The sequence below is a fragment of the Lactuca sativa genome, chromosome 1 (assembly GCF_002870075.4).
Source record: "Lactuca sativa cultivar Salinas chromosome 1, Lsat_Salinas_v11, whole genome shotgun sequence".
In the NCBI taxonomy this organism is placed as follows: domain Eukaryota; kingdom Viridiplantae; phylum Streptophyta; class Magnoliopsida; order Asterales; family Asteraceae; genus Lactuca; species Lactuca sativa.
This window is the reverse complement of record NC_056623.2, coordinates 189,071,145-189,081,485: the sequence shown is the minus strand read 5'-3', so window position 1 is coordinate 189,081,485 and position 10,341 is coordinate 189,071,145.

Sequence of the window (10,341 nt, the reverse complement as noted above, 5' to 3'; positions counted from 1 at the left end):
CATTTAAAAGGTAGATTAAGGGGTATGAACTCACCTGTAGTGAGTGATACGAACGAAAGATCAATATAGGATTGTTGGGTGTCAATTGGAGTCATGAGCACACACGAATCCTATTTAAGATATAATTACACATATATGAATACATTTAATGTATATATCCATTATTGGTGATAGCGACATGTCTTAGGGACATAAAAACACTTAGAAGTAAGTGTTACTAACACCTATGGTTGCACATAAGGGGTGTATGGCCCTAATTTGGAGTGTAATGCCAACAAGCTGTGATTTTTATTTATGTGCGGCCAGGGTGTGCGGCCAAGTGTGTGTGTGTGGCCGCAAAATCCCTATAAAGTGTGTCAAAAACTTGTTTCCAAGCCTTAGGAATGTTCTAGGGAAGGTGTTTTGACCATTGCTTAGCCGGAAAGGAAGTCTGATGCTATTTTGGGCCTTTAAAAAGGTGTGTGCAGTTACACTTGGTGTGTGCGGCCGTACACACTTGAAGATCATATGAAATGGCGTTTTTCATGCATAACTTCAAGGATCCTTAGCTTATATCAAGCTATTGCAAGTGTATACCCGATTTAGTGGCTTAAAAGCGTAGTTAAAGTCCAAAAAGTAGTGCGTGTTCTTGGTGTTCTTGGTGTTCTTGAAGATCTAACAACAAATAGGTGTTCTCATGGATCAAATCAAAGGGAAAGGCTAGCTAAGGCCTTGTATTAATGATTCCAGGAAACAACACTTACTTGATTTCAAGATTTGAAGAGAAAAGATGGATGATACTTGAGAGAAAACAAGTTCCAAACTTGAAGAAGTGGAACAGTGTTCAAAAATGACCAAGGACCATATATATAGGTGGGGGTGTGCGGTTAAGATGGGTGTACGGCCGTACACCCATGTGTGCGGCCGCACACACCCAATTAAGGGATGTTTGGCTCATTTGCAAGCTGTTACACTCACAATACTCATCCCACGACCCATACCTTGATTATACTAGGGTTTAAACACTCAAATTTACTCTAAACAGTGCTAGAAGATAGCAAAAATGAGTCTGACTTTAATTGATTTGAACAAGTGTACAAGATAGAAATTTCGGGTTGTTACATTTAGGCGCCTACTAAAGATGCAAAAATCCTTGTGGATTCTACGGAAATTATTATATGTGCTTATTTGAACACATTTATGTGTTAAATTGCTTTATGGTTTTCATGTGAAGTGAATTGGGAACTGTGAGGCAATTCTTAAGACGAATACGCATAGGTGTGAATGGTAATATATGCATGTACTACCAAAAGCATAGGGTTTGTACTTAGATCAAGATGAGTCGCAAGGTTACGAAGTTACTAATACTTGATTCTGATTTGTCTGTTTCCATTATTACCATCGAGATGGTGATGACTAGGAAAATATTTTCTAATTATGACCCTAGTGGTCTTGAAGAATCGAGTCCGAGTAAGATAAATCTGTGAAGTGAGTTGATTCTTGTAGAGAACCATTTACTATGTAATAACCAATTTTAGTAGGTAGATGTGAGATATAGGTGATCGAAATGTCGACAGAAGTATTGCATCCCTCGTTAAGGTTGAGCAACTAGTAGCTATAGATGGTACTTTCTATGATATTGTTGTAGTTAGTTCTTACTTTACGAAAAGAGGAAAGACCAGGCTGTTAACACAATATGGAAGGTGTCTTCAGTGTAAATATCTTTTGTAGATACAAGAGTTTATTTTTGTTATGTAACTATTGTGTTGCACAATGGAAGCTCATTATAGTAAGACCATTCGGTCTGTTTTAGTAGCCGAAACAAATACCTTATCTTGGGTTGAGGTTACAACCCAATTTATAAAGGAGGAGTTGTTTCTGATAAAGGTCAAGGTTATCACTCAACAGTTATGACTGAAGGCCCATAAGTTGATGAAAGAACAAGTGCAAGTTCAAGCACCACCATCAACATGTAGGTTCAAACCTATTGATTTTGTTTAGGAAGCCAAGGGAGTTGTAATCATTATAGCTAGTACATGAGGCACAATCAAGTGTATTTTGTATGTTTCTACCCTAATGCTTCAAGAGATTATCGGAAGGATCATTATAAAAAGATCAACTGGAGTGCAACAAGGTTAATCATTATAGAAAAAGTGGGAAGAGCAATATTGACTTCAACAACCTTCGTTGTTGCTAATATTTCCATTGCGTTAGTAATATCCTCTTATACCATTTTGCATACGTGTACATTAGTGGACGAATTCCTACTTGTCATATTCTTAAGTAGACTGTGGTCATGTTATGCGAGAAGATCACTCATTATACGCACAAACAATGATACTACGTTTGGGAAGTTAAAGCCATTAATATGACAATCTGGAGTTTCTTTTAGTAAGAAAATGAGCTATAAATCACATAAGCCGAGCCAGTTAGGCTTTAATAAGTTGTGAGTAATAATAGGTAAGGGTTCAAACACTAGTAGGGGAGAACAAACCCCTAATAAAAAAGTGTGAAAGACAACTCGACATTAGATTCGGCGTCAAGATCTAGGACAGTTGCATCACAAGAAGATAAGAGAAGAGTTATCAACTTCAATTGTTGTTATGTAGATAACAGAATGGATGTTATGGTGGAAAAAGTTAGAAAACGACATCACATATTGTGAGGGAACTTGAGACCTTTACATATGCCTATGGGTAAAGAGAACGATCTTACCTTGGATCTCATCATTAAGTGTCCCAGGACTTTGTAGAATCACGATATGTTGTGGGTCAAAATTGACCAAGCGATAAAAGTATACCTTCCTTGGTATCTTATATGTATTGAATTGGTCTGTAGAGAATGTTTTCATAGACTCGTTAGCAGGAATAAGCAAAGATTTTTGTCTAAGACCGTTCTTTGAACTTTTTAAAAATACTTGTTCGAAAGTAAAGCCGATAACTAGCAAAACCAAAATCACACAAGACACAATATTAACATGGTTCAGTCAAGGAGACCTACGTCCACGGGTAGGAAGTGAGTATTATTTATTTCATAGCTCTCAAGACAAAGGTTACAAGTACCATTACACAGAGATTCGTCTATCACTCTAGAATTCAAGATACAAAATGACCTAGCATGAATCCTTATTTATACTTGAGGGATCGGACCTAAAACCCTAATGAGCCAAGTGTTGGGTTTTGAGCATTCTAACACTCCTAAGGTGTGCATACAACCTTAAATATCTTGGATCTATGTTTTCTCTATTATACATGCAAATATGAACTTTCCAAGGTATTGTTCTAACTAGCATAATACAAAATACATGTAATATAAAATCTAGTAGAATTATATACCTATTTCTTGTAGCTTGATTCCATGAAGCTTAAGAGCCTTGTGCCCCAAATGTGACACCTCAAATGGTTCACACAAAATCATGAACATTTGGAATAACCATGAGAAGAGATACTTGACTCTTAGAAATCAGCTTGCCCTCTTGTGTATATATTAATGCCAATTTCACCAACCAATGGGGTCTTTTTATAGTGTGGAAATTAGGGTTACACTATGTAACTCATGACTTTAACTATTCCTTATGATCCATGGGTTTTAACCTCCATGGAGTATCCATGGATCACTACATGGGTTAAACCCAACATAAGGAATCATGGATCATAAGCCCACATATATAAGAACGAATGATTTACACAAGCAATCCCCATATATTTAATTAGTCTCTTTTGATCACTAAATTAAATCCAAATTAATTCTTGATCAATACTAATTAAATAATGTGATTTCATATTAATATATTAGAACTTATTGTATATTAATATGTCACAAATATCCTCTTCTCACAAAAGGTCTATCCAAATTGTTTCGATGCCATGCAACCCAAATGGACCATGTTGGGTCGGGTCAAGTATATACCAATTATAGTTATGGACTTAGACACTAATCCAACAGTCTCCCACTTGAATAAGTCTAATAACTATTATGACTCCAACCTGACCAGCAATCGTGGCTCTTAAAAGCCACCATCAAACTCTGAACAAATCAATGACGCGTCCATTAAATAAGTGATCATATATTCCTCCATTCTAGATATCATATGGAATGAGACATGGATTAAAGTCATTCTTTCTATCCATTTGTTGTTTCCCATTTCCGATCTATGACGACTGACTGATTGAACAAATCAAATCAGTCTTGGCTTGGCCAAGCACTCACAAGTGCCATCATTAAATAATCGAGGGGCCCACAAATATCGCTTTTATCCCTTTAAGGGTAAAAGGAATGGATAAACTTCAACTCATATTACTTGTTCTACTACTTTTTGAATCTTACACAAAGGCACGTTTTATAACATCGAGTTACCAATGCGTTTTCGTGCAATCAATGTATAACCAACTCATAGTAACAACTCGTATCTCTAGGTTTGAAGAATATATGATATTATCGTCTCATGATCACTCGTGATAAAATCCATGAAATGATTTAAATGAGCGTGGGTTGAATCCAATACTCAGAACTTATGAGTACTCATTAGTGTTGTAGCAACTCTTGCCATGTCAAACATCTTAGACATCTACAAGCCAACTCATGACAGTCTTGATTTAATACCTACTTCCAATGTATTAACGACTGTGGATGGTTTGAATAACTTAGTCATTCAGGAAGAATGACCTAGTTATTTTGGAAGTCAAAACATGCAAAGTGAAACATAATAATAATACTAATCCTATATGGCCCCAACACAACGTATGTACACTATGTTTTTCTAAACGCCAGTTATGCCATACACAAAGTATGCACACTATGTTTGTTTACGATCCTTACTTTGTAAAATAGATCAATTGAACATAATTCCAATGATTCTCATTTCACACTCCCAAATCCTTATCAAAAAATGTAAGAATTCCAAATTCCTACCATTTACCGAAATCTGTTAGATTTTAAACTTATATGCACTGATCCTCTGTAATGATTATGCACAAAGTCACAAAGACTTGTCACCAAACATTACAGAGTATTCCAATGGAGATGAACACCATGGAAACGAAGTCTCATATTCAAAGTACATTGCTTTGAACATCCTTCTTGCATTAAGTTTTCTAATCTTACACAGATTGAATAACTTCCACTTATGAGAATATTTCCGTTTTCCCATTTTGACTATCACTTCTGAACAAGAGTTTCCTCTTTTCAAAATATATCAATATGATCCTTCCAAAATTAACATTATACTTCCAACTGTCCCTAAGCAACCAATCTTTGGTAAACCTTAGATTGTCCTCGATAATTGTTTAATCATTTTAGTCATATCCAATTCTAGACCTTTTCCCTTCTTAATGCCCCAAGCATTTGGAAAATTTAGAAAGGATAAATATTATAGCACATGTAATCGATCCTATACCCAAAGCATATCAGACACGATTCCTGCTATAAAATTTGTATTTGTCATGTTCTCAAAATTTGACTATGAGGAGGGATGTCGTAATCATAATCGAATTTTAAGAACGCAATATATAGAATTTTCTTATGTTGAACCATTCCAACATAAAATTCATATATATATATATATATATATATATATATATATATATATATATATATATATATATATATATATATATATATATATATATATATATATATATATATCCTTGACTAAATTTGATTTAAATCTCAATCTAAGCTTGTAGAATGGAAATGAAGTATAAAATCCTCTCCCTTAATTATACCAAAACAACATTTTCAAAGTGAATTGAAAATTTTGTTTTGTATAATTAACATTGCTAACTTGCAACACTTAATCATAACAATCATGCTCCCACAAGCATAATCATTATTATCTTACTAGCATAACACTTATGCTCCCACTAGCTTTGACATGTACCTAGAAATCAACTAGACTTCTAGAAATCATTACTTTATTGACTTTCTTACCAGAGTTCAAATTTCTGATAAGAGATGCTTTGATAAGACTTTATCAAAACCATACACTTTTCCTTAGATAGCTCACATGTGTGTCTAAACAACTATGAATATGGATGTCGTAATCATAATATTTAGACCTTTTGGCATTCTCACTAGTTAGTGTGCCGGTTAACCACACACGCTCCACTAATGACATGAGAATGCAAATATCACAATTCCTATCTACTTAAAATCTACTCAGTGAAAGAGTTTCCTCACTATCATTTTCATGAATCGAAGAGAAACCTTATGACACTAAGATTTTTATGGTGTAAGTGTTCCTATCCATGTGAATTTGTCATAACCATAATCATAAGACAAGGTTAGTGACAAATCCAAACTCATATGGATTGAACTTGCCCAGTCTCATTTTCTTGCCACCCGACATCACAAGGGCCTACCATTGATTCCAAGTTGTTATGCAAATACTTGAGAACTCATATAGTCAACTTTTAACTAGAATAGACACAAAAATAAGAATATGTCAACACGATAGGTTTACAACCTCAAGTTGTGTGCTAGTGATTAAACAATAGGTTTCATTCTTGATTAGTTCTTGAAACTTTCTCAAGATCTTTTAATATTCTCTTGTCAAGACCCGTTCCTTGAAAATACTTCTCACAATTGGTCTTAGTTGGTCTCTGTTTTATCCCAAAACATCACAACTTACCAATTACAAATGTACAAAAGTAAGAAACATGTTACTCTTACATTTGACAAGTGTTAGAAACCTTTCTTAAAATTATGTCACTCAAGTTACAATCTTAGAGTATGGCTCTAAGACTTGTTTTGGAACGAAGTATGATTTATCTTTTGATTTGACCATTTCCACACTTCACGATTCCTCTCCTTAGCCAAACAAATGTACTATGGTTTTCTTAGAGGATCAAGTGTGGTATGGTTTTGTAATCACTAAGATAATCATAAAACAAGATACTCAAGTACTCTCCCATCTTTTCATATTGGAGAAACTTTTATCTTTTTGCCTAATTTGATTCTTCTTATTCATTCTGTCTATTATTGAAACTTTTCCAATGATTCATAATTACACTTAAACTTGTTAGCATAACCATATTTACTAAACTTTAGTAAATCATAATGAATAATCTTAGTAGCCTTTGTGGTGGACTTGACCAGCACACAACCTAATGTACCCGTTCCGCTAGTCCTTCACTTGACTCACACATACATGTGAACAAAGACTTAGTCTTATTTTTCCAAAGATGAAAATTCTCATTCATCATATTATACAACTTGCATGATTCCAAGTTTCTATCCAAATGAAACTTGGGTGATGAGAATCTTTCCTTATTTGGTAAATTATGACACTACCATAAATGAAAGAATCAAATTTTATTTTCCAATATTGCATTCAATGGAAACATATAAACAACAATTTTTCACAAATGTCATTGTAAGGATACTTAAAATAAATAAATCAAAATTTTTTTTATATTTTAAAACTTGCGGAAAAATATTATCTTTACAATGCAAATACATATGAAAACCATATTGATATCTATTCCTAAGCAATCTATCGTAACTCTTAAGCAGTTGCTAAAAATTCTGATCACCGAACCATTTTCGAGATAAGAATCAGCATACTCTTTCTTTAAGCTTCCTTTGATTTTCTAAAACATCAAAATGTAATTAGATTACATTATGTACTAAGAATGTCCAAAAGATACTTATAGAGTTAGATAATGGACTTTACTTGAAGTAAAGTCAAACTTTTGAGTTTACCAGATCTTTCAGGTAAATTTGGCAGTTTCGTAACCAATGCCCCTTCTTTTGGCAAAAGAAACATATCGGCTCTTTGGAAATGGTACATGAGACTATCTTAGACTTATCCTTTCTCTTTACCATTAGGTCAAATGAGTTGACCATGGCCGATCCCTTTCCATTGGGAAGAGAAAGCTTTTCTGGACTTCTAATGCTACCATTGTCAATGTCCATGAAAGTTTGGCAAGTTGATCTTCCAATCAAATTTTTCTTTACCAGTGCCCCAAATCATTGCTGATTTAGTAGCATCAAGCAAATAGGTAAGATCATTAAGGTTCATCTCTTGATCTGTCATCATGGTGTGACTGAAGAACCAAGTCAACAGCCAGCTACCTCGAGACTTCCACACCCAAGTCTCCCGGCTTGCCGATAGGGATTGAGTGACCTTCAACTTTTCAAGTATACGAACTGTGGGATAGGGAGAATAATTGGAGGAGGTGGAGGAAGTGAAGCATGATTTCCAGTCCCATTAATGAACAATAAAGGGATTAATCTTTCACCTTGATTGTCATGTGGGATATCATCTTCAATAGGAAAGCTTGTTCCTAAAGATTTAGGAAGACCATAGTTGTCTTAACTAGACATCTATAATGGGAGAAATTCAAGTTTAGTTGATTTAAGTTCCTTAATATAACACCCAATATGAAATATTAATGCTAGGATCCAACAACCTATTTACAACCAGAAGAGGGATGTGATAACCCAAGCTATAAAATAGTTGAAGGTAGGTAAATGACGATTTACCAATTTTCACCATGAAAACGAAATATAATTAAGTTTTATTTGGATTTGAAACTCCTAGATCTTTTGAGATACATTGAACTTTCAATGGTTTGTATGAATCTCGATTGTGCCCTCTCAAGTTTGTCACTGGGATGCCGAGGATCACAAATAAGGTGTGAATAACCATGCAAATTGACTTGGTACCCTCAACTTTATCACCTATTTGATGTGCCGGTTAACCACACACGCTCCAGCAATCTATGATAAACTTAAGTTACCCATCGCCACACATTGTCAGTCTCATGTTAATGTGACGGTTAACCACACACGCTCCACTAACGATTTAAGGAAGGTGCAAAGTGTAATTTCATGGGTTAGCACCATTTCACATTTTCCTAAGTAACTAAGATTCGGAATTTATAAGTGTTTAGCTACTTAGTATTTATCATTATACTTTTAATGAAGGGAGAATTATATTCTTTATCCTACCCGTTCGGCTAACGACCCTCCACCAATCAAGGAAGCGGTCGGTGAGAGTGGACACCCATTAAACTGCCATTTTATAGGCAGTAACCTTATACCCCCTTATAGACCGGCTTTGTGAATGAAGCCTAGTAACGGTAAGACTGACTTTTTTCTTATACATATAATATGTTAAACTTTTAATATTATAATAGTATAAGGGTGTATTTTACACTTTTAAAATATTTGGTGGTTTAATCTATTAATTAAACTCAAACCATATATTTATGGATTTAATAATACTCTTTTAAATAAATGCTTTAATCAACTATTAATAAAGTCCGTAATAGTTAATTTGAACTATTCAACAAAACATCATAATTCCAATTATTAAATTCAAAATTAAAACCATTTAATAAATTCTTTAAGTTATGAACCCCAAGAGTTTTAGAGTTCATTTTTTTCATAAAAACTTTTTTCAAATTCCAAAACTTGAGGGCAAGTTTTTAACTCTTGAAAACTTTTGGATTTCATAACTTATGGAGTTAAATGCTTGTTTTATGATGAAACTTTTCATGTTCCATAACTTAAGAACAAATTATGGAATTCTATAAAACATTGAGACCAAATTTTGTAACTCCATAAAAAACTTTGAATCATTTTTTTTTTAAAAACTTTCATATCCATAACTTATGGAGGTTTCAAAAAAACACTCTTTAGATCAAAGTTTTAAAACTAATAAAATAATCATATCATTTTATCTTTTACCAAATTTGACCTAATTCCACTCATATAGCAAATGATTCAAATTTTACAAATAATTAAGTTTTTCACAAAAACAAGTAATTATCTTAAAATTTGAGAAACTTCGTGTTTTTTTTCCTTTTTTTCAACTTTGAAAATCAAGCATTTGCATCAATATAACAGAAAACAACCCATGTCTCTGATACCACTGTTGGGTTTTAAGCATTCTAACACTCCTAAGGTGTGCATGCAACCCTAAATACCTTGTATCTATGTTTTCTCTATTACACATGCAAATATGAACTTTCCAAGGTATTGTTCTAACTAGCATAATATAAAATACATGTAATATAAAATCTAGTAGAATTATATACCTCTTTCTTGTAGCTTGATTCTATGAAGCTTAAGAGCCTAGTGCCCCAAATGTGATGCCTCAAATGGTTCACACAAAATCATGAACATTTGGAATAACCATGAGAAGAGATACTTGACTCTTAGAAATCGGCTTGCCCTCTAGTGTATATACTAATGCCAATTTCACCAACCAATGGGGTCTTTTTATAGTGTGGCAATTAGGGTTACACTATGTAACTCATGACTTTACCTATTCCTTATGATCCATGGGTTTTGTCCTCCATGGATCACCACATGGGTTAAACCCAACATAAGGAATCATGGATCATAAGCCCACAT